Raw genomic sequence first — 21374 nt, 5'->3', positions numbered from 1 at the left:
GTTATGAGAAGTGACGTTGAGGGAAACGATTACACAGGAAATCACGGTGCAGTGTTCACGTGGTCATAGGCAGACATTTTGTTTGTACCTCAACTGTTCATGCGTACCATTCCATTTATGTTTAATTCCATCCAGTATTCTTCACTCTAGTGTTATTTTCCATTATTTTGCATTCCTGTGTGTGTCCTTGGTTCTGCTATAGATCACTAAATAGGTTACAGGCAAGAGTTTTGGTATAGGGAGAACTGAGTAGGCAGTACTATGCAGACACTCATTCAAGGGGGTGTTTCAGCTCTGTGAAGGTTTGCATGACTTTTACCCATCCATTCACGTTACCCTAACCCTCTCACTGGTGACCCTCTTTCCCCTTACCTATCCACAACTTCTGCCTAACCCTCTTCCCCCCGATTGGCTGCCTCACGGTGACCTGTTTTGCAAACATCAAGGATCTGTGCCAACCAAGGTGGTAATGTTGCACTCCATTTGGCGTCCGTGGTTAGGGAGGGTTTAAGGATACCCCTCCTGGCATGACAGATTCCCAGTCTTCCATGAATCCACCAAGTGTGGCTCCTTATGCCATGACCATGTTGTACCTGTCCAAAATGTTTTAATTGCTCAATTGACAGAAGAGTACTATAAAGTTCAATTTTCTAGCATTTCTTTTTAAACTTTACACATTGCTAGAACTAGGCAAGCCAAAGTACTGAACATAAGGGTTCAACAACAAATAGATAAAAATAAGAAACGTACAAATTAAATTGAATGCCATATAAAGCAGTGGGGACAGTATAGAAATTAGAAATTTTTTTTAAAAATCATTTTTTGTTGGGAATTTCGTTGTGAACAGAAACTCAGTAAATGTAATGTAAAGAAAAAGTTACATTTGCACAATGATTGGTTGACTATAGTAAACAAAAAAGAAATATTAAGTACCAATGATAGAAAAACTTCATCTCATTGGACAAGTAGATTGTAAAGTAATTTGAAACAAATCACAAGTTGGTTACTCAGTAAAATAGACACCATATTCCCTTAGTCCTGGGAAAACATGGATGAATATTGCCACGAAGTTCAATCATGAAGACCATCAGCAATTGAAGAAATGAATGTGTAAGGCATGCTTCCCTGAAGCCACCTTGCTATGTTATGCAGAGTGGCAGAGGATCATCTTCAGATAGATCGGTCCTACAGGTTGAGTTTTTGATAGATCTTAGATTATCTGATAAGAAATACACAGGATACAGAATATAGTGCCTTGGATTCTCTTTAAAGGATACAGACTGGTAGCCGTAAAAGGATACTCTCGACGTCTTCTCCCAACCGAATGATGGTAGAAGTAGAACGTAGTGCAGTCAAGAAAAACCTTCTAACTAATGTCACTCTGTGACTGATAAAATTCTACAGTCAGAGAGAGTCATTAGTGGGAAGGGCGTGAGCGGACCAAGCTTCACCAAGCTGTTGATAGAAGGAATTGTATCAGGATAGTAGTAGAAAGGAAGAGGGCAGTAATAACCTATCCATTATGCACTAACCTTTTGTACAGCCACTGGTAGTCCAAAGATGTCCAAGGAAATCCAGGGAAACAACGACAAGGAAGGGTAAGTGAGGAAACTAACCCGTACGGAACAAGGGCCGCACTAGAGCCGGGTTGGTGCACACAGGAAAGCATCCAAAGTTCAGTGCACTATTTAGTAGACAAATAAAAGGAGGAGATGGAAAATCTTGGTCCAGTAAGGTATGCCCTTTTGATGATGGAATGGAATCCAGTTGCGAAAGTGGTAGTACAGACTCTTTGAGAATAAACCACTAGAAACTATTCTCTGTTGCAATATAGGTAAGATAGGAAACTGGACACAGCAGGGTGTAAATGGTAGCTGAAAGTTCCGTATGGAGTTGGAGCAGAGGGGAAATGCCACGTAGGAACGCAGCTGGAAACCCTGTGTGGAACTTGGGACTGGAATTTGCAGGATGCCGTGTAGGAACACGGCTGGATACTCCATAAGGAAAAGGAGCTGCGTGTTTGTGGGCGCCGCGTAGATGACACGGTAGAGGCTCTGTGCAGGAAATCGGAGCGGAATGCGGGGCGTTGCGGAAGACAAACTCCCCGTGCGGAATGAAAGGCAGTAAATGAGCGTCTGCGTGGAAGCAGCAGATGCAAGGCTCTGGGATCAATAACACAAGTTAACGCGATCAGAAGCGTTAGCACTTAGGATCTGATTTGTTAAATGCGGTCAGCTGACGTACACCTGACCAACGTGATGACGTGATGTTGGTCAGGTGATCCAGGTTCGTAATCCAGGAAGAGGAACAACACACAACACGATCGTAGCCCCAACATGACAGCATGCAGGTGCAGCATCAACGGCGTCCCCCGGATAACTTCCATTGTGTGTAGAACGGTCTAGCCGTTCTAAAAGCCGAAGATGCGGGTAAGCGGGAGCGTGTAGGATGTGTAGAGGAGCCTGATGATGCAGGCATGACAGTTTTCTTGGAAATGTGTCTTTTTTTACAAAGCCGGCATTACTTGACAACGATGGCAGCAACACCATGTGGAAATGGCTTCCATTTTACTAGCTTCTGGATGGGGAGAATCATCCTCTGTATCAGTGATTTCCTCTAGGCTTTGCCTTAATGCCATTTCTTCATCCATGTATTCTGGTTCATACATGAACACCTGACTACAGGCCATGATTCTTGACGACGGAAACAAGAAAGAAACCGTTGAAAAAAAAGGTATTCAATTTATAATGAACATGAAATTCACAATCTTCTTAAAATAAATCATTGAGAATCAAAGCCAAAAGCCTGGCGGATCAGGGAAGAATACTTCTCAAGTGATTCTGTGGGTTCTCGATGAATCTGTGGTTACCTTCTACCGTATGTAGGTTCTACCAATTGTAATTTATGGAGCGGAAAGGTCTTTCTCTTTCTGAGTACTGGCCAAAGATAGAGGGAATCTTTTGGAGATCAACAAGAATGGATTAAGGACTGCGGGAGACTGGTGGAGAGCACTCTTAGCAGGGAATAGAATCTTGATCACTTTGGCACTGGTAAAACTGCTAACAATAATTTTTGAGAGGATTGAAGCTACTAACGGATAAACGATTTCATCTAGATAAACAGACTACTATAATGAGACGGACTGGATATTGGATGTGAAGCAAAAGAATTTTAGGTTAAACAGAGGAAATGGCAAAAGGTTTATATTTATAACCATGTAAAACCTAATAAAAACAAAAAAAACAAACTAAGAAAATTGAGGTAAAGCCAAGTGGGTATTTAAAAAAAAAGTTTGACAACAATTGGTTCCTGGCGAAAATAAAATCAGTGGAGACATATTGGGATACATAGCTAATTCACAAGGTATAATTGCATCATTAAATACCTATGTTTCAGAGTAGACGATGTTGGAGTTAATCAGAGTTTACCACAAATTACAGTTCTGGTCAGTGAGAAATAAATACAATGAACATTAAGCAATGCAAGAGACTAATACTGGCATTGGAGAAACCTTTAATTTTAGTTTTTATATAGAGCAAACTAGACAAACAAGTTATATTAGAGCACAGTACATACATTTCAGTAAAACATAATATTAATTTCTCCAATAAACATTAATAATATCAATTTTTAAAAAAAGATATTTCCTATACTGACAATACAATTAATCATCCTCGCTAATAAAACTGTCATATAAACTAGATACACTGTGCAGTGATTAAAAATTCTAATAAGCTAAAATACTGGACTATGCAATTAATTAAACCCTCTTTTCCACAGTCATGATTTCACTAATTTACGAAATTTTAAGTAATTAGATGTTAATCTTAGTTCCTTTGAAGTTCATTCCATTGCTTTGCTGCTGCCCCTTAAAATGATCGATTCAGGGTACTTGTCCTTTTACATTTGGGCACTTCCAACCTTGGCACTTCACGGCTCCTCAAACCTCTCTTTCCACCAGGGATTTTCAGCTTTTCTGCCAGATAGGTGGTAGTCTTAAAATAAAGTGCTCTCTGAGTAATAGGGAGGAATTTAAGAATAATCCTCTGATAAATAGACAACCAATGTAGCTGTTTCAAAATTTGTGTTACATGATCATATCTTCTCGCCCCAATTGACTCGGCTAAATATTGCCTTCAGCTGAGCCAATACAATTTTCAGCTAACCCATTGAAAAAGCATTTCCAAAGTCAATACGTGACATCACCAGTGATTGCACAAGACGAAAAATAAGCTTCTAGAACAAATGGTTTTGCTGCTCTTAATCTAAAGAAATGAAAGTTTGCCTTTTTCACCAATATTGTTTATGAATGGCACAAAGAATAGGTTTGACTCTAGTGTAAATTCTAAGATTTTCTCCTTTTCCTTGAATGCCACGTCCGACTTTTCCATCACCTTCACCTCTCCAAACCAATCTTTGATTTGAGAATTTGGTGTTTTATGAGAACAAAATTAAAAACTTTGTTTTTGCAGGTTTAACTTCAAGAAATGTGCAGCCATCCATCAACCTCCTCCAAGCATTTACCCAGTTCCCAAACGCTGCTTTTGAAGACATCTTAATATGGCGTTGTGTATAATCAGTAACGTGATGTATGTGCACTTTGTTTTCTGGCTTCTGGTGCTTCCATATATAGGCTTAACAAAATATGTGATCAAATTGAACCTTGTGGTACGCCATATAGAACGATAGTAGTGTCTGATCTTTCCTGTCTAATAATTACTGTTTCAAATGGTTAGTAAGAAAAGGTCAAAACATTCTAAAACCCTTCCTCTTATTCCCATTCGATATTGGAGAATCATCAATATAACTGTATGATAACTGGTGTTGAACGCTGGTAATAGGTCTAATAACACCAGTGTACTTTCTCCACCATTGTCCAGCGTTTGCAATCATCTGCAAAACATGTTGTGTGTAGATTTGACATTGTTGAACACACTAGATCATAATCTGGCAAATCAAAATCTATCCACTGTTTAGGCACCATCTTTGACATCAGATGTTTGTGATAGTACACTAACAAGAATTTCCTGCAAACAGACACCATTTTTTTTAGAGGAAACATTTGGCAAATTGTTGACATGTGGATATTTATAGAACACTAATGTGTCTTTTGATATTCCATGTAGACACCTGAATGCATTGTGTAGCAAGGACGTTTAGCTGCGTTGTCGGCTCACATCACGACTAGGGGCGTAATTTTGTGGCTTTGTCAAAAGCTGGGGCGTGTGCTATGATGTATTGCTTCCAGGGCACCTCCCATTCGGTTGATTGTGCTGGAGATTACATTATTATAAAATGACGGATGAGGAGCTGTACGCAGATATTTGTTTAACATATTAGTTATGCTCCGCAAAATAAAGTATAATGCATTGATACAGTGTGCAATACGATGTCTTTACATATTGGTTGAATGAACATGTGAGTGAACCTTTCCTTTAAGGCCACTAGTTTGGAGCTTCCAAAGCACATGCAGCGTGTTACACATAACGCTGTATATGCTACACTTTGTAACCACTTTTGGGGGCCTGCCTCCGGTCACCGGGTGGGCCACAGATGGTGTCAGGGCACCTGACACAGCACACGGATGCTGCGCTCATGCAGCCATTGAGTGGCAGGGATCACCCTGGCACGTCCGGATCACCGGGCCAAACACCACAAGGCTGGGGAGCACCACAGCAATGGAAACCTTGGCAATGGGGGCAGGGAGCCAATAATAACGGACACAGATACGAGTTGCCGCTTCCTGGGGCTCTGCTGCACTGACTAGAACGTGCCAGCAGAGCCCCTTTTATTAGAGTAGCGTCATGACGATGTCATAACGCTTTCTCGCACACAAACGCCGGGGACACAAACGCCCTCAACATTGGGCCACTCGTAACATCCCTCCTTTATTATAATCAAAAACACAGCACTCTGCAAATGGTGATTCAAGGGAGGGTCTCAACTTATGGTGCATTCCAGTACTGGCACCACCTAACAAACTATTTAAACACTGCAACCTAACAGGTGTGTTCCAGTCCTCACACCCAAAGGGGGGTCCGACAGCGAGCTCTAGGAATCAAAAGATGCCTGGATGAACTGTCTGCTGACTCTGCTGCAGGACAAGAAGAATACGTTTTCCTTATTTTCTTCTTTGGCAAAGTCATACCACTCCCTCCTTTGATCTTCAGCCACTTTGACTGCGGCCACGCTGGGGGTCTTCCTCCCCCACTCGCCTTCGACCCACTCCCCATTGGTGTTCCCACCATGCTTGCTGGCGTTGGGGTGAGGCACACCCGTGCAAAGTGATCTGCCTTCCCGCACCTCCCACAGATGTGTCCCCTGGCTGGGCAGTCTTGCGGATGTGAAAGATCCTACCCACACTGATGGCATGTGGTGGCACTGCGGTCTCTTCGCGGCCAGTCCCCTCTCCTCATGGGACTACCTCCTTGCCCCTTGCCAAAGGCTGACACCTCCTCCAACTTGATCCGTTGCATAGAGGCCTCCAGCTTGAGGTGTTGTCTGGATGAGTCCATGGCCGAGGCCCGCACCTCTGTCAACTCCTGGGCATAGCCGAGTTCTAATATGCATTGGAGGGTTAGCGCTGGGTCCTTCAGGACTTGCTTGCGCAGCTTCGATGAACTGCAGCCATAGATGATCTGCGCCCTGATCTCATCCTCCTCTAAGTTGCCCAGCGCACAAGACTGTGCAATGCCACACAGCTTCCCATGAAATGCATCAAGGTTCTCCCCTTCCTCTTGCCTCGTGCACCTCATCCTGAACCGTTCATAGTCCCTGTTGATCATGGGCCTAAAGTACTCATTCAGGACCTCGATGGCTGCAGCATAGGACTGGACTCTGGGTCATAGGGTCCTAAACAGCTTCTGGACGGCGAGTCCGGCGGAGTACAGGAAAGTTGGGCGTTTTACTCCATCCTTGACTTCCACCGCCTCGAAATACAGCTCCAGGTTCTGCACTCCTGTCATTCACCGGGGCCCTAAGCTGGCAGGAGCACCCATGACATCGAATGGACAAAGAGGCGCAAGCTGACCACCCTGCCAACACACCACCCCATTCTCTTCATCCCCCATGATGGGTACAGGGCGTGGCGCAATTTGCACTCACTGCTGATGAGCCCCTGCGCTGTCTGGACCAAATGGAAGTTCTTGAGGGTGCACAAGCACTCCTTGAGGAGCCGCTACCCTCCTTCGGTGAAAATGATACAACGGCTGTTCCTTAATTCTCCGGTGGAAGTTCTTGAAGGGTGCACAAGCACCCCCTCAGAAGCCACTACCTCAGCGGCCCTGTTGCTGATGGGGCGGCCCCAGGTATGCTAGCGACCTACCCTCCCACAGGTGCATGGGCACTCCTCCGGAAGCCGCTACCCGTGTTGGAAATGCACCCGGTACTATGGGTTAAGGTGCAATCCCACACCCCAGCAAACCTCAGAGTCCTTGTCCCATGTGTGCTCTACACTACGGGGCTACAGAAACCTCCTGGGCTCGTCTTATAAGTAATGTGCTCCTTAACCTGTTCTGGGTCGGTATATACACCATGTCAGCACTTGCGTCCTTTTGGTTCCTGTACACAAAGGCTGTAGCTCGATGTTGCTGGGCCATGCCCACGCGGCCCTTATGGGATCAGCTGTTTTCTTCGTTGTCTGCCAGGCTTGCTTGGAGGCCACAGTCACGCTGCGGCCGTGGAAGAAGTGGCAAGCTCAATTAGGCCGCCTCTTCACTTCTGTGTTACGTCTAGTGTTTACTCAGACCGACTGGTTAGAGCCTGGCCACGCCCCTTGCCAGGTGCATTGCAACTTGCTTCTGTCAACCTGGTGTTTGACACTCCTAGTAGTTCCCAGTGCTCCCTGTTCTGTGTTTTCTGTGTTTTTCCCTCTGGGCAGGTACTCCTGTACGCTGCCTCATCACTTTATTCTTTCATGGCATATCCTTGGGAGTTCCCTTTCTTTACTGTTTCCTCCTTCTTTTTCCGCCTTTGTTTCGCTTCGTTGCGCGTTCGTCGACTCCGGCTCCTCCTCCCTTGTTTGTACTGGAGCCGGCGTCGGAAGCTTAGACTCTCTTTTCTGTTTTTGTCCCTTTCTCTTTCTGCCGCATTCCGTGTATTTCCCCTTCTGCTTGGCGGAACCATCCTTGTAGCTTTCTTCTATCTAGTTATGTCTCGTAACAAACTCCGGCATCACAGCGATCTTCCGCTGTTGTGCATAGCCGACATTCCTTATCTCTGTATTTCTCATTTGCTTTCCTTATCCCTCTCTCTTTCTCTCTCACGCTCTCGCTCTTTCTCTCTCTCCCCCCTCCCTCTCTCACCTGCTCAATCTCTCTCTCTCTCTCGCGCTCTCCCGCTCTCTCTGAAATTCTTACCTTTCTCTTACCTTTCCATAAGTATATCCCACCCAGTCCTCCTTATCCTGTTTGGCTTTCTACGATGCTGGACAGGTGCTTCCTTCTTCTTTCCTACAGTTATTGTCCAAAAAGAAAAGTTCTGTTCCTTCCACTTGCATTGGACTTTGGACCCTTTGCTTTTACAAGGACGTCTCCAGTATCAAGACTCCCAGAGCTTTCATTAAGTACCTCAGGCTATCATCAGCCTTGCCAACCTTCTCTTCGAGCCATCTAACCATCTATCCCGCATTGCAGGGTATTTTCTGCGTAGTAGGCGTTTTCCCTGTTTTAAGGGGCTTGTTCCTCAGGCTTCATCTGATCGCTGTGGTGGCCTCAGGTGGAGCTCGTCCTTATCTACACGAGCGGAAGGACAAGAAGGTTAAAAAGAAAGGAGAAGAAGAGGAAACAACTAAGAAAGACAGACGGTATCTCTACAGGAAGGCTCTATTGAAGATCCAGGTGAGCAGAGTCAGGGGGGGGGGGGAATGCTTCAACTTCTGACAGTTTGCAACACCAAAAGACCAACATGGCCACCTTGGAGCAGTACCAAGAACTAGTGAACGCCTTACAAGGTCTCCAAGTCGAGGTCTAGAACCTACGTTCTGAAAACGTAAACCTACGGCAGCAAGTGGCCGCCCGAGATGACACCCCGAGGTGACCTGCCCCCTTTGACTTTCTCCTTTGGGAAATAGGATGGCAACCCAAGGCATTTAAAGGAGTTCATTGACGCCTGCATGGTGTACTACACTTTCCGACCTAAGGCCTATGAACTCTACAGGGCGAAGGTCGGCTTACTATTATCCAACCTGGTTGGCAACGCCCTGGCGTGGGCTACCCCCTTGATCGCCCAAGCCGATCCGGCCATAAATGACTATGCACAGTTTACTCAGCTTTTACGAAAAAGATTTGATCGTCCCGAAGTCCAGTACTCTTCATATGAAGCCCTTTTGGACATCCGCCAAGGTCTCAAGACGTACAGACATATGCCTCAGCCTTTACAAGGCTGGCCGTAGATGCTGGCTGGCCAGACTCAGCTCAACAGACACTTTTTCGCAGAGGCCTGCACGAAGACTTAAAAGATGAATTAGCTAGAGTGGCCCACCCTGCCTCATTTCAAGAATTACTGTCCTTAACCCTCAAGTTGGAGTTCCGTATGCAGGAAAGAAGACAGGAAAGGAGAAGAGCCAGGATTCCTCTGTCTTTAGGAAACCCTACAGTGAATCTTCCCTCGCTAGTTCAGACTGAAGAACCTGTGCAGATCGGTACTACTAGAGGGCCCCTGACATCGGAAGAACGGAAGAGGCGCAAAGATCAAGGGCTCTGTATGTACTGTGGGTCTTCAAAACACCTACTATGCACCTGTCCTGAAGTCCCTCCAAAACGTTCGGGAAGCGCGCCTTGAGCATGGAAAGTTCCTGGGTAGAGGCAGTAGGTCCCTGCAATGTAACTCAACAAACTTGTGAAACCGACGACAACCGACCCATGGTGTTTTCCGTCAGACTGTCCTTTGAACCAGCATCCACAGTGGAAGTCCTCACAATGCTGGACTGTGGAGCTGCGGGAAACTTTGTAGACATCCAGTGGGCACAGCAAAGAATGATTCCTTTACAGAACAAGAACAACCCCCTTCCAGTGGAAGGGGTGGATGGAAAACCACTTACGTCGCGACCAATTATTCAAGAAACATGTCCAGCCACGATGTCAATGTTTCAGCACCAAGAGCTCTCTTTCGACGTAATCAGGGCGGCCCACTTTCTGGTCATCTTGGGAATGATGTGGTTGCGTAGGCATAATCCGAAGATCGACTGGTCAGCAAATACCATATGTTTCCATTCGCCATATTTTACCCAGAACTGTCTGCTACAAGAAATCCCAGCCTCAGTTGAAGGAACCTCTGTTCCAGTGTCTATTTCTGTAGATTAGACAGTGCCTCTTTACTACCAACAATTTTCTGATATAAATAAATAATAATATATTCGAGAACAAGCTTCCCCGCTCTCTGCCACCACACCGTGCGCAAGACTGCACCATGGACCGAATACCAGGGGCCTCCGTACCTTTCGGCCGGATGTATCCAATGTCTCTACCAGAAAAAGGGCACTGAGGAAATATCTGAACGCTAACCTCCAGAACGGACTCATACAGGAGTCCGGATCATCAGCTGGAGCTTCTATGTTTTTTATTCCTAAGAAGGGAACGACAGAACTAAGACCCTGTATCGATTATCGCGGTTTGAACAGCTTGACAGTGCGAGACAGGTACCCGATGCCCTTGATAAAAGAAATCCTGGAAGCAGTACAAGGAGCATGTATTTTCACCAAGCTTGACTTAAGGGGCGCCTATCACCTCTTGTGAATAAGGGCAGGAGACGAGTGGAAGACCGCTTTCAGGACTCCTCTGGGGCACTGCGAATACCGGGTGATGCCATTCGGCTTGGTGAATGCCCCCGCAGCATTTCTGCGTTTTGTGGACAAGGTGCTCTCGGACCTGTTCTATACCTCTGTATTAGTATACTTAGATGACATCTTGGTCTTTTCCTCATCTCCTGCTGAACATCGGAGACACGTCAGAGAAGTACTGCAGAGATTGTGGGAACATCGGCTACTGGTCAAGCCAGAGAAGTGTGCCTTCAAGGCCTCTTCGGGGTCATACTTGGGTTTTATTCTTTCAAAGGCAGGGGTTCAGATGGATCCCGAAATAGTCAAAGCAGTGCTGCAATGGCCTACCCCAATAAATCCAAAGGACATACAAAGGTTTTTGGGTCTGTCTAATTTTTACCTGAGGTTTATTCCCAGGTTTTCGAACATAGTACTACCCATAACCAATTTATTAAAGAAAGGGAAGAGATTTGAATGGAACCTGGAGGCCGATCAAGCCTTCAAACTACTCAAAAAGACCTTCACCTCAGCACCCATCTTGATACAACCTAATCAGTCCCTTCCTTTTATAGTGGAGACTGACGCCTCTGGAGGCGCGATTGGAGCAGCACTATTGCAAACAGGTGAAGATGACATTGAACATCCTAAGGCATATTATTCTCAAACACTTACTCCAAGTGAGAAGAATTATTCTGTCCTGGAAGGAACTGGAGTTGTTGGCCATCCACCAAGATTGCACTGAATGGAGACACTTGTTACAAGGAGCAGCCCATCCTTTGCTGGTTCGCACCGATCATCGAAATTTGAAGGTTCTCCAACAAATAGAGTGTTGCAATTCTAGACATGCCTGGTGGGCCTACTTTTTTTCCCAATTCGATTTCATAATAACATATCTTCCAGGTAAAGACAACGTACTGGCAGATTCATTGTCCCGAAGTCTGGGAGAGGATACCAGCGGTAGCCAGGGACATGAAGAGATACATGCAGGTAAACAAATCCTGGGGGTCGTTCTCTCTTTCCTACAGGAAGTCGAACATTCCACTCACCCCCAAAGCAACGGACAGACAGAATGTCTAAATGTAACTCTGGAGCAATACCTTTGTTGCTTTTGCAACCAAGAACAGGACAAATGGGTCCAATACTTGCCAAAAGCTGAATTTACTTACAATAACGCCAGACACTCCGCTACGGGTTGCAGCCCTTTCTACTTCACCTACGGCTTCCATCCCAAACATATCCCACTGTTTGGCATACCTTCCATGACGGTACCGGCCATAGATTAACATTTGTGTGACTTAAAATGCATACAAAAGGAGGCGATCCAGAATCTCAAAGCTAGCAGGATAAGATACAAGCGGTATGCAGATGGGAAGAGGTCACCAGATCCCGCTTGGGGTATAGGCACATAAGTTTGGCTGTCAACTAAATATTTGCCACGTTGGGTCCACCCAGGGAAGTTCGCGGCACGCTACATAGGACCATTTCCTATCATCTCTCGCGTCAATCCAGTAGCCTTTTGGTTGGGGATTGCCAGACTCAAGAGGATATGATATGATATGATATGGTATTTGTAACGCGCCTATACACGAGTGTTTCAAGGCGCGACGAGGCAGGGAGGGGGGGAAACAAGGGGAAGACAGACAAACGATCCTACTAGGCCAGGTGTCATTCAGATCGCGCAAGTGCAGAGGTAAGGTGTTTCATACCTCTCTTTTGAAAGCATACCAGCCTGATCCCCAGAGACGTCGGTACACCCGTCTACCAAGGGTAAATGATCCTGAACTGGAGGAATACGAGGTGGAAAGACTGGTGGACTCTCGATACAAACATGGTACCCTGCAATACTTAGTCCACTGGAAGGGCTATTCGGCAGCAGAACAGACGTGGGAACCGAGGAGCCACATCCATGCCCCGTCTCATCCGCCTGTTTCACTGACTCCATCGGGAAAACCCGGAGCTTCCTCGGGCTCTGCTGCACTGACTAGAACGTGCCAGCAGAGCCCTTTTTATTAGAGGGGCGTCATGACGCTTCCTCGCACAGAAACGCAGGGGACACACACGCCCTCAACATTGGGCCACTCCTAACAACCACATCCATGCGAACCAAAACAAATCCGGTTGCATGTATCCAGCCTGCTGTCTCAATGTGTTCTGACCTGTAGAATGGTAAGTGGCAGCAGTGGCATGCAGAAGTATTCAAGGCACAATAAATACGTATGTTCTTGTTACGAAATATCTTTTGGTTGAAACTTTAAAGCAGCACAATAACAAAATGAATCTCAACAATAAAGTAGTACGGCCTAATACATTTTTCTCACTGTCGAAGTAAGTCATTTTACATCAAAATGTTAAACACGCATTTGCTGTTCGGTTTCTATAAATATCTTTTGATGGCTGTTGGATAAAATCACAGCCTGGTCTGGTCTCAACAGGGAGAAATCGCCGCTCCGGCTGTACTGAAGAAACTGTGATCTCATGAAGCTAAAAGGGGGAGGGATTGAGTTGTAGAGAGAGGAGGGGAAGAGGCACGGCTCCACAGTAAGGAAGTGACCCAGTGAGAAAGTGTAAAAAGGGAGGGCGGCGAGAGAGCCTGCCTCGGAGATCTGCCACTGGACGAACGTAACTGCTATCCCCTGGACCTTCCTTCCGTGGATGTCGAGCTCACCCCTGGTAAATACGGGGCACTTTAGGACGGAAAAAAGCCAGCGACCACCAGTATGAGCCCCTGACTGGCGCTGGCGCCTACACTGTAAGTGTGCTTTACTTGTTACTAAATGCGAGTGATTACACGTGACCGGTGAGTGGCACTCACACAGGCTCGTTCTTTGGTTTAGTATCCTGACGTATCTTGGGTCCGCCTCCCTGCCAGGCTTGAGTGAGCAGTACATATTCTCCTGAAAGCATGACGGGTGTCAATCAAGTTCAGTGCGTGTGTGCGAATGTCCTGAGCCCGCCTCTCCGCGCTTCCGCGTGCCCTCTGAACTTCGTGCCTAGTCTCTTTATTCTGAGTAGCCCAATGACGCCTCCCTTGCACACGCAGCTGAATGGGGTGCAACGTAGGAGGCAAGCCAGGGGCATTTAATGGGGGTTACGGGCCGGGCTGCCCTTGTTAACACCACAGCCCCACGTTTGAACCGAATACCGCATGCCGCTTGTTTAAACTTTCTATTGCTGGCCTGTACCGGATGTAGAAATAATGGCAGCAGGTTTCCATGTTTATGGTTACCTTACTTGCCACTGACCACAATATGCACTTTTGCCTGCTTGCCACATGGAGGAGTGTGCTCCATATCTGCAAATATCCGTGTCGGATTATTACGTTTCGAAAATGGAAATAAGGTATACATCGAACATAACAACGAACTTGTAACTGTCTTTTTCTTACTCGCGTGCCCTCCTTATTGACCTCCTTTGCACCTATGCTTGAAAGGAGCGCGAATGTTACGTTAATACGCCTTTGTAGTAGTAGCATCAAAGCGCAGAGGCTTCTCTATAAAGCATACTTCGCTGCTCTTCCTACCAGACCTGTTGAACCAGCATTTGAAAGGTTTCTTTGAGTTCTGAGCACTCAAGAGAACTTCGTGAGCACCTGCTGCTGTAGGGAGAGGCCATGGGGCTGCGAGACGTGAAGACAGCCATGCTTTAACGAATCCTGTCTCTCCGGAGAGACTCTAGGGAAGGCGGTTGGCTGGGTTAATGTTTGGATGAATGATTTTTGGGACATTTTTAACGTGGGGTCCTGAAAGTGTGCAACATATCACGAATACCAGCGTATGGAACGCACCGCTCCTGCTAGAGGCAATGAGAGCATGCCCATCACTGAGGACAATGGCCAGTAACATGTCTGCTAGGTTGTTCCATTGATCAAACATTAGGGGACAATACGCCCCCAATTACATCTTGCTGATGCCCATGTAGTTGCAGAGTGCCAATGGACATCCTTCTCTCCTTGAGAGATTGTTTGAAGCGCTTACCAAGTTGAACTGGGCCAGTTCCAGTGCGAAGTGTGGTTGGTGCCAAACGGGGTGACTAAGTACTCAGCAATTCTACAATGTCTGTTCAATGTTTAGAGGAAGCCAGCGGTTTTGCTGATGTATACCTGTGAGTTTCCATTCCAATTCTATGGAGGAGGGCGTACAATTAATAACCCATGTTAGGGCAGGCAGTGAGCCTTAGCGGGGGTATCCCATTGCTGCGCCTCCCCCTACTGCACATTGTGTATGCCCCATTCATACACCCCCTGCACAACCCCTCCACCCTGGGATGGATATCTCAGAATAAAAGACCAAACACGTTCTCAAGTTGGAAATCACAATGCCACAGCAAGTTTTATTTGCATAAAGTCAAGGAGTTATCTTACAGGCGATCCGTGTATCCACCACACCACAGGTTCTTCTACGCCGGGAGTGGCTTCTTAAGTACACCCCCCATCGTCCGTGTCCGGTGGACCCTTCCGATTGAGCCCGGCCCTCGCTACTGATTTCTCTCTACCCATGGCCATTCTTTGTTAGCATTTTGAACTTTATTCCAGACACTTTTCCCAGTGTCCTTATTCACAGTACACATTTCTAACTCACAGACACTACTTTTCCGGTGTCCAATATCACAGTACACGTTTCTACTCTGCTCTGTGCTATCGTCCCCTTACTGTACCAACTCCCTGTTCCCTTGTTCTACCTGCCCAACCAGCCATCTGAGTCTAGCGCTAAGTGATCCCGGCTTCATTTCTATCTCCCATTTCCCGTCTCGGTGTGCTTGGTTCACCTTCATTCCATTCCCCTTGTTCTCTCTCCCCTTTATCCATCTTCAGAGATCTTACCCCAGTCTACCCCCGTCCGTTTATCCCTTGCACTTACACTTCCATTCCAGAGGCTCACCACTCCTCCTCCTTCCGGTTCTCTTCTCTTTCGCCCGCCCTCCCACCCCCTTTGCCTCCATGGTCTGTTCCCTGTAATCCATTACACCCGCCCCACCCCTGGCCTCCATGTTATGTTCTCTCTATTCCCCAAGTATCCCAGTCTCTTCCCACCCAGCCTTGCGCTTACTCCCCCCATACCACTTGGACCTTCCCCTGCTGCTCCCCCGAGCCCTTCCCCATCCCCACTTACCCTTTCCTTAGGTATTTTCCTTCAATTATCCCTTCCCCTACTTGTTTCCTTACAAACCTTGCTGTGCCACCTTCTTCTTGTTCCCCCCCGACTTCCCTTCTTGGCCTTTACGTTTTCTTCGTTTTCCTCTTCCCAACCCCTCCCCTTCTTCCCAGGGCCTCCCCTGAGTCTATTACTCCTGGGCACCGTAGATTCTAAGCTGTTGGCTGAGCCGCCCCCTACGGGTCTGCCAGTGCTTTGCTAAAGGGAACGACCTGTGACTCCGCCACGACTCTCTGCTGGTTGCCGGCGGCATAGAGTTCCCCCCCAGAGAACAGGTCGTAGCTTCAAAACTAACCCCCATATCCCCATTCATCTTGCTCAAACACTCACATCACATTCAAGCGCGTTCACATGCAACCTGACATTGACACATTTGAAAGGGGGCTCCGAACGTGTCCGGCAGTGTGTGTGACAAAGATCACTGACTCCATCTTTCGCCCTTGTGAGAAGTGTCTCTCTTGCAACCCCTGAGTTTCCACTGTCCCTTAATTTAACCCTGCCCTTCACCAAGGATGACTTGCTTGTTGTTGGGTTGAGACACTGGTGCACTCCTTTTGGTAATCAGTAATTCAAGTGTTGGTTTGTATATTATTTATGTATTTCAGGTGCGGGAGAGGGACAGGGGTCATGGCACAAAACCCCTGTAAAGAACAAGGAGAGTAATGAGGATTCGACATAGGAATCCTCCCGTCCCCTGCACACTATCAGTCGGTGGACCAAAGCCAATTGCTAAATCATCTTTAGAAATTCAATATATTGGTGTACATCGTGTACATGATGTAATGATTAAATCCCTTCTACCTTGTTGACGTCCAACCCCCTCGCCCTTGCATTACTGTATTTATTTGTAATTGTGAAAGTAACCCTGGTTCTGTGGCCCGACAATGTGTCTGCTCAGTGCTGAAGGGTAAGAAAAGGTATTGATGCCCGTATACCGCTGTACGGTGTTCATGTGCCCCAGACCCTACTAATCTGCCCCCCGTCAACTAACCTTTGACAGCCCAACCAGAGCTCCGTGCGCCCATGACCCAAACCTTTATCACTGGGCGTGCCCTCGTCGCACCAGCCAGAGCACCCCACTCCCCTGCACCTCTTTGCTCAGGGAGAGGGGGATCCAGCAAATGCGTGTTGCTCCGTGTGGTCTTGCTTCCAACAAGGGCCTGTTGCCCAGAGCCCTCAATATACCTTGTTCAAACCATGCATATATAACCGAAGGTGCCTGATTTGAGCCCGGTTTATTCAGAATCTGGGTCGTCAGGATGACTTGGTCAACTGCCGAAGTTCACTTCGTATTACCTGAGTCTTTATGGGCAGCTCAAAACCTTCCAGCCAGCCATGTTTTCTCTTCTGCCTTTTTGACACCCAACCCCTTCGCTCCTTGTTGGCAGACCTTCCCCCACCCCCATGCCGTAAGTGTTCCACTATTCACCAAAAGTATACTGTCCATCTGACAGGTTATGGGAATTGTGGTAGGGTGTCCCCGTGCCCCTGGTAGGGTCTACTGCCCTTGCATTACTGGGTGTAATTGTAAAAGTAACCATTGGTTCTACTGGCCGACAATGTGTAAGAAAGGTATAGAAGCCCGTATACCCCTGTTGGGTATTCTTGTTCCTCCCCCACCCCTCAACTAACCTTGGACAGCCCTGCTCGGAACTGCGTGCCCCCTGTGACCCTACCCTTTTTGCTGGGCCTGCCCTCGTCGCACCCGCCAAACACCCCACTCACCTGCACCTCTTTGCTCAGGGAGGGGGGGATCCAGCAAATGCATGGTGCTCCGTGTGGTCTTGCTTCCAGTGCAATTCCGGGTTCTTAATATGTACCCTGGGGCGTTCGCAAATTGCTGGTGATATACTACCTGCTGCACCCTCTGGCCCTTACATGTCGCTACCACCGCCATTGATCACTCTTGCTGTATGCCCCGGCCCTTCCAGCTCTTTTATCTCCTAAAGTTGTCTACCTCGTGGCTCAGCGGGTATTGTTTCAAAATCCGTTACAATATTTTACCAGATACAAACCTGTTACAATATTTTACCGGATCCTAAACGCTAAATTGTGCCTTCCACTCCCCCCATACACCAAAACTGCTTTGGAGCCTGAGTCTCAATTTGTACGACCCCTTTTCATAACTTGTTGCCTGTCAGCTAGTATCACCTTTTGAAGTTGGACGCAGCATTGGACCTATTATGGACTAAAAAATTGCCCCAAATTAGGGTTAAAATACCTCTCCTTCCCAGGAATTATTGTCTGTCCTCACGGGAAACACCGCCATCTACGCATGGCCCTTGCACTGTGGATTTCCACCTAAACGCGGCCTCTCTGTAACCGCTTCATTGCTCAAATCACCCAGCGAGACTCCTGGCCCGGGGTTCTGTTCACCATTCCCATACTAATGTTTGCATGTTAATCATGCCTCCCGGACGTATTCACCTCCTTAATTAATACCTAAACCATACCGCCTGCCGTTTTCTCTGTCTCAAAACACCATTATTCTAAATCTAAACTTGGAGCCCCTCACGAGCGCTGCATCGGGGCTCCACCATTACAAAATATAACGTACTGCCCTTCCAACATTGCACCCCATTACCTGCGCTGCCTGTGGTTTAAACCATCCTATGCACCCAACTATTCCCCAGGGTCTAGAGGACGCGATGCACCCCATTACCTGCGCTGCCTGTGGTTTAAACCATCCTACGCACCCAACCATTCCCAGGGGTCTAGCGGAAGCGATGACCCCTTTAACGGTGCGAACGGCACAACAAAACATGCACCCATATGCTACGTGAATGGTCCCTTTACTTCCCTGGCACAGCCACCTCTGCAGGCCTCGTGGCGAAAACCAACTGCAAATCCCATAAAGCAAGCATCCCTGCCAATAGCTGAAGGCCGCCCACTAAGGCACGGGCCATAAACTCTCCTCAACCAAGGTGCGCCCGCGGTATAAGCACCCGGCCAGTCATCATCTAACCTTCCTTACCAATACACACTCCCCTCCCCGCGCACAACAATGTCGGAGGCCCAGACATATCCAGTACACGTAACTGTGACCCATCCCCAGTACTGCACCCTACGTCACTTTTACCATGACCCATACATTGGTGTGGATCGCACCGGCCCTGAGAGCTGCCACCCCCTTGACATGAAATCCAAGTATTCCCCCAACTCCGAGGGCCTTGTGACCCCGTTCGGTTGCCTTCTTGTAATGTTGGTCGTCACCCACCTCCTCTCCTTCCCCAGTGTGCATTCCCTGCTTGCCCCCTGAAGCTCACCGGGCCAATGTGAATCACTCCCCCCCGCCCCCCACCCCCATATACCGCAACCAGTGACGCACAGCCACCCCGCAGGCCTTTAGCAAATGGCCTCGACCGCTGAGCCCTCCCCCAATTAAGCCCCCAAACCGCAATTAAGCAGCCCACACTCGCCACATGGCGCTTGGTTGGAAACCCCCCCCCCCCATGCTGCTCCTTGCTGCTACGTCGTAGCATGGAAGCAAGTATTGTAACGAAAGTACATTCGCAAACCACCCAGCTACAGGGCCTAAGGACTCCTTGACTGAGGCCACCTCCCTACACGAACGTGCCCCTCGTGGGCTAAGGCGCTCGCCCCCGCCGTTCGCAAACCGCCATCTCTTCCAAACCCATGCACATGCCTACCCGCCCACAAACAAATGGCGTTCCCACTTACCCATTCTGAAACACAGCTGATATTCACCTCCTGCACCTTTGCCCGCGACCAACGCTCCCCCCTGCAGGAAACCAAAACTCGGATACAGAAACCTTCCCGACCGGAACTGGAACCTCAGTGTTGCGTCCTGTCTCAGCCGAGGCGACGGCAAGAGACAGGGATAATGGGCCCGCACGGGAAGGCCTTGCTTGCGCAGCTCCGGCGGGAGCATTCAAGACACGGACACGCTTGGTTGGTGTTCTGCCCCGGAACTGCCTCTGTAGAGCGGGGGTGGGGCTTTTATTGGACGCCTTGCATCACCACGTAGCAGGACGCAAGGCGGACATAACATTCCTCCTTTATTTTAACTGAACAAATAAACAAAACATACATTTCTCAGCCAACGGGCTGCCCATCTCGGCATAATGTGGTGATAGCGGATGTTGAGCTCTTTGAGATATTGTTTGAACTCTTCCCCTTGGAAAGGTGGGCCATTGTCGCTCCTGATTCTTCTTGGTAGTCTGTGCATCGCGAAATTTTTTTCAATCTCGGGTATGACCGCCTCCGCTGCCGTGGAGTTGACAATCTCGACTTCTGGGTACCGGGAGTGGTCGTCAATGGCCACCAGTAGGTAGATGCCTTCCTTTAATTTGCACAAGTCTATGCTTATTGCGTCCCATCTGCCAGACCCTCGCACTGCCGATTGGATAGCCTCTGGGTTGGGCGGAGGCCCTGTTATCTGGCATGGGAGGCAGGTGCTGACCAGCCGCTCGACTTTGTTGTCTATCTGGGGGATCCATACGCGGTGTCTAATCCGGGCTTTGGTTCGTACTATCCCTTGGTGGCCCTCGTGTACCAACGCCACGATCTTGTCTTGAAGGCTCAGGGGGACGATGATTCGGGTTCCACGGAGGATGAGTCCTTCTTGCGTGATGGAGAGGTCCTGCCGGATCGTGAAGACCCCCGTGAGGAAATCTTTCACCTCTGCTGTCTTGTTGTGGATGTTCCGCAGGAACGACCTCCATTCCCCTGAGATGATTGTATCCTTTATCAGGTTGCAGCAGGGGTCTCTTTGTGTGGCCTCAACTATGTCGTCCAGGCTGATTGCTCGAGGCATCATAGTGTGTATCACCTGGCAGATGTGTTCTTCCGTCTCCTCTGCCACATGGATTTCCTTGGGTGTTGCCGCTGTCGGGTGTCTTGACAGGAAATCTGCCGGGTTTCCACTGCCAGGCTGGTATGCCAGTTCGAAGTTATATTGTTGGAGGTGCAATAGCCATTTGGCGATCCGGGCCGGAGGGTGAGAGGATGTGCCAGTGAATATGGGGAGCAGTGGTTTGTGGTCTGTATAAGTTCTGAATTATCGGCTGTACAGATATAGGTGGAAGTGTTGGCAACCCCATCGCACGGCTATTGCCTCTTTTTCGATGTGGGAGTATGGTTGCTCCGTCGGTGTTAGTGCCCTGGAGGCATAGGCAATCGGCCTCTGTTCACCTGTTTTCGTCACTTGTGTGAGGATGGCCCCTAGGCCCACAGGGCTTCCGTCCACGTACAGTTCAGTTGGAAGTGCTGTGTCATAGAAGGCCATTGTGGTGTCGGCTGACAATGATGCTTTTATGTGCTCGAACGCCTCTTGGCAGGCAGGTCCCCACTCCCACTTTGTGCTGGCCTTTGTGAGTTCTCGAAGGGGCTCCGAGAGCGTGGCCAGATTTGGGATGAACCTCCCGCAGTAGGTGGCCATTCCTAGGAAACTGCGCACCACAGTTGGCGTGGTGGGTGGGGAGGGGGGTAGCAGCTTGGATGTCCGC

General features: G+C 48.1%; 1 protein-coding gene across 2 annotated transcripts in view; it reads left to right on the top strand.

Moving 5' to 3' along the window:
- The first annotated feature begins 13289 nt into the window (after positions 1–13289).
- Positions 13290–21374, top strand: part of GALNT4 (polypeptide N-acetylgalactosaminyltransferase 4) — a 492533-nt gene continuing 484448 nt past the window's right edge. For both annotated transcript variants that reach the window (XM_069620611.1, XM_069620612.1), the window contains exon 1: positions 13290–13505. The gene's annotated coding sequence lies outside the window, so the exon portion shown is untranslated. The remainder of the gene's footprint in view (positions 13506–21374) is intronic.

This window comes from Ambystoma mexicanum, chromosome 5q (genome assembly GCF_040938575.1).
Source record: "Ambystoma mexicanum isolate Mex_15411 chromosome 5q, UKY_AmexF1_1, whole genome shotgun sequence".
Taxonomy (NCBI): domain Eukaryota; kingdom Metazoa; phylum Chordata; class Amphibia; order Caudata; family Ambystomatidae; genus Ambystoma; species Ambystoma mexicanum.
Note: the sequence above shows the minus strand (reverse complement) of the source record. Positions and strands in the feature narration are given on the sequence as shown.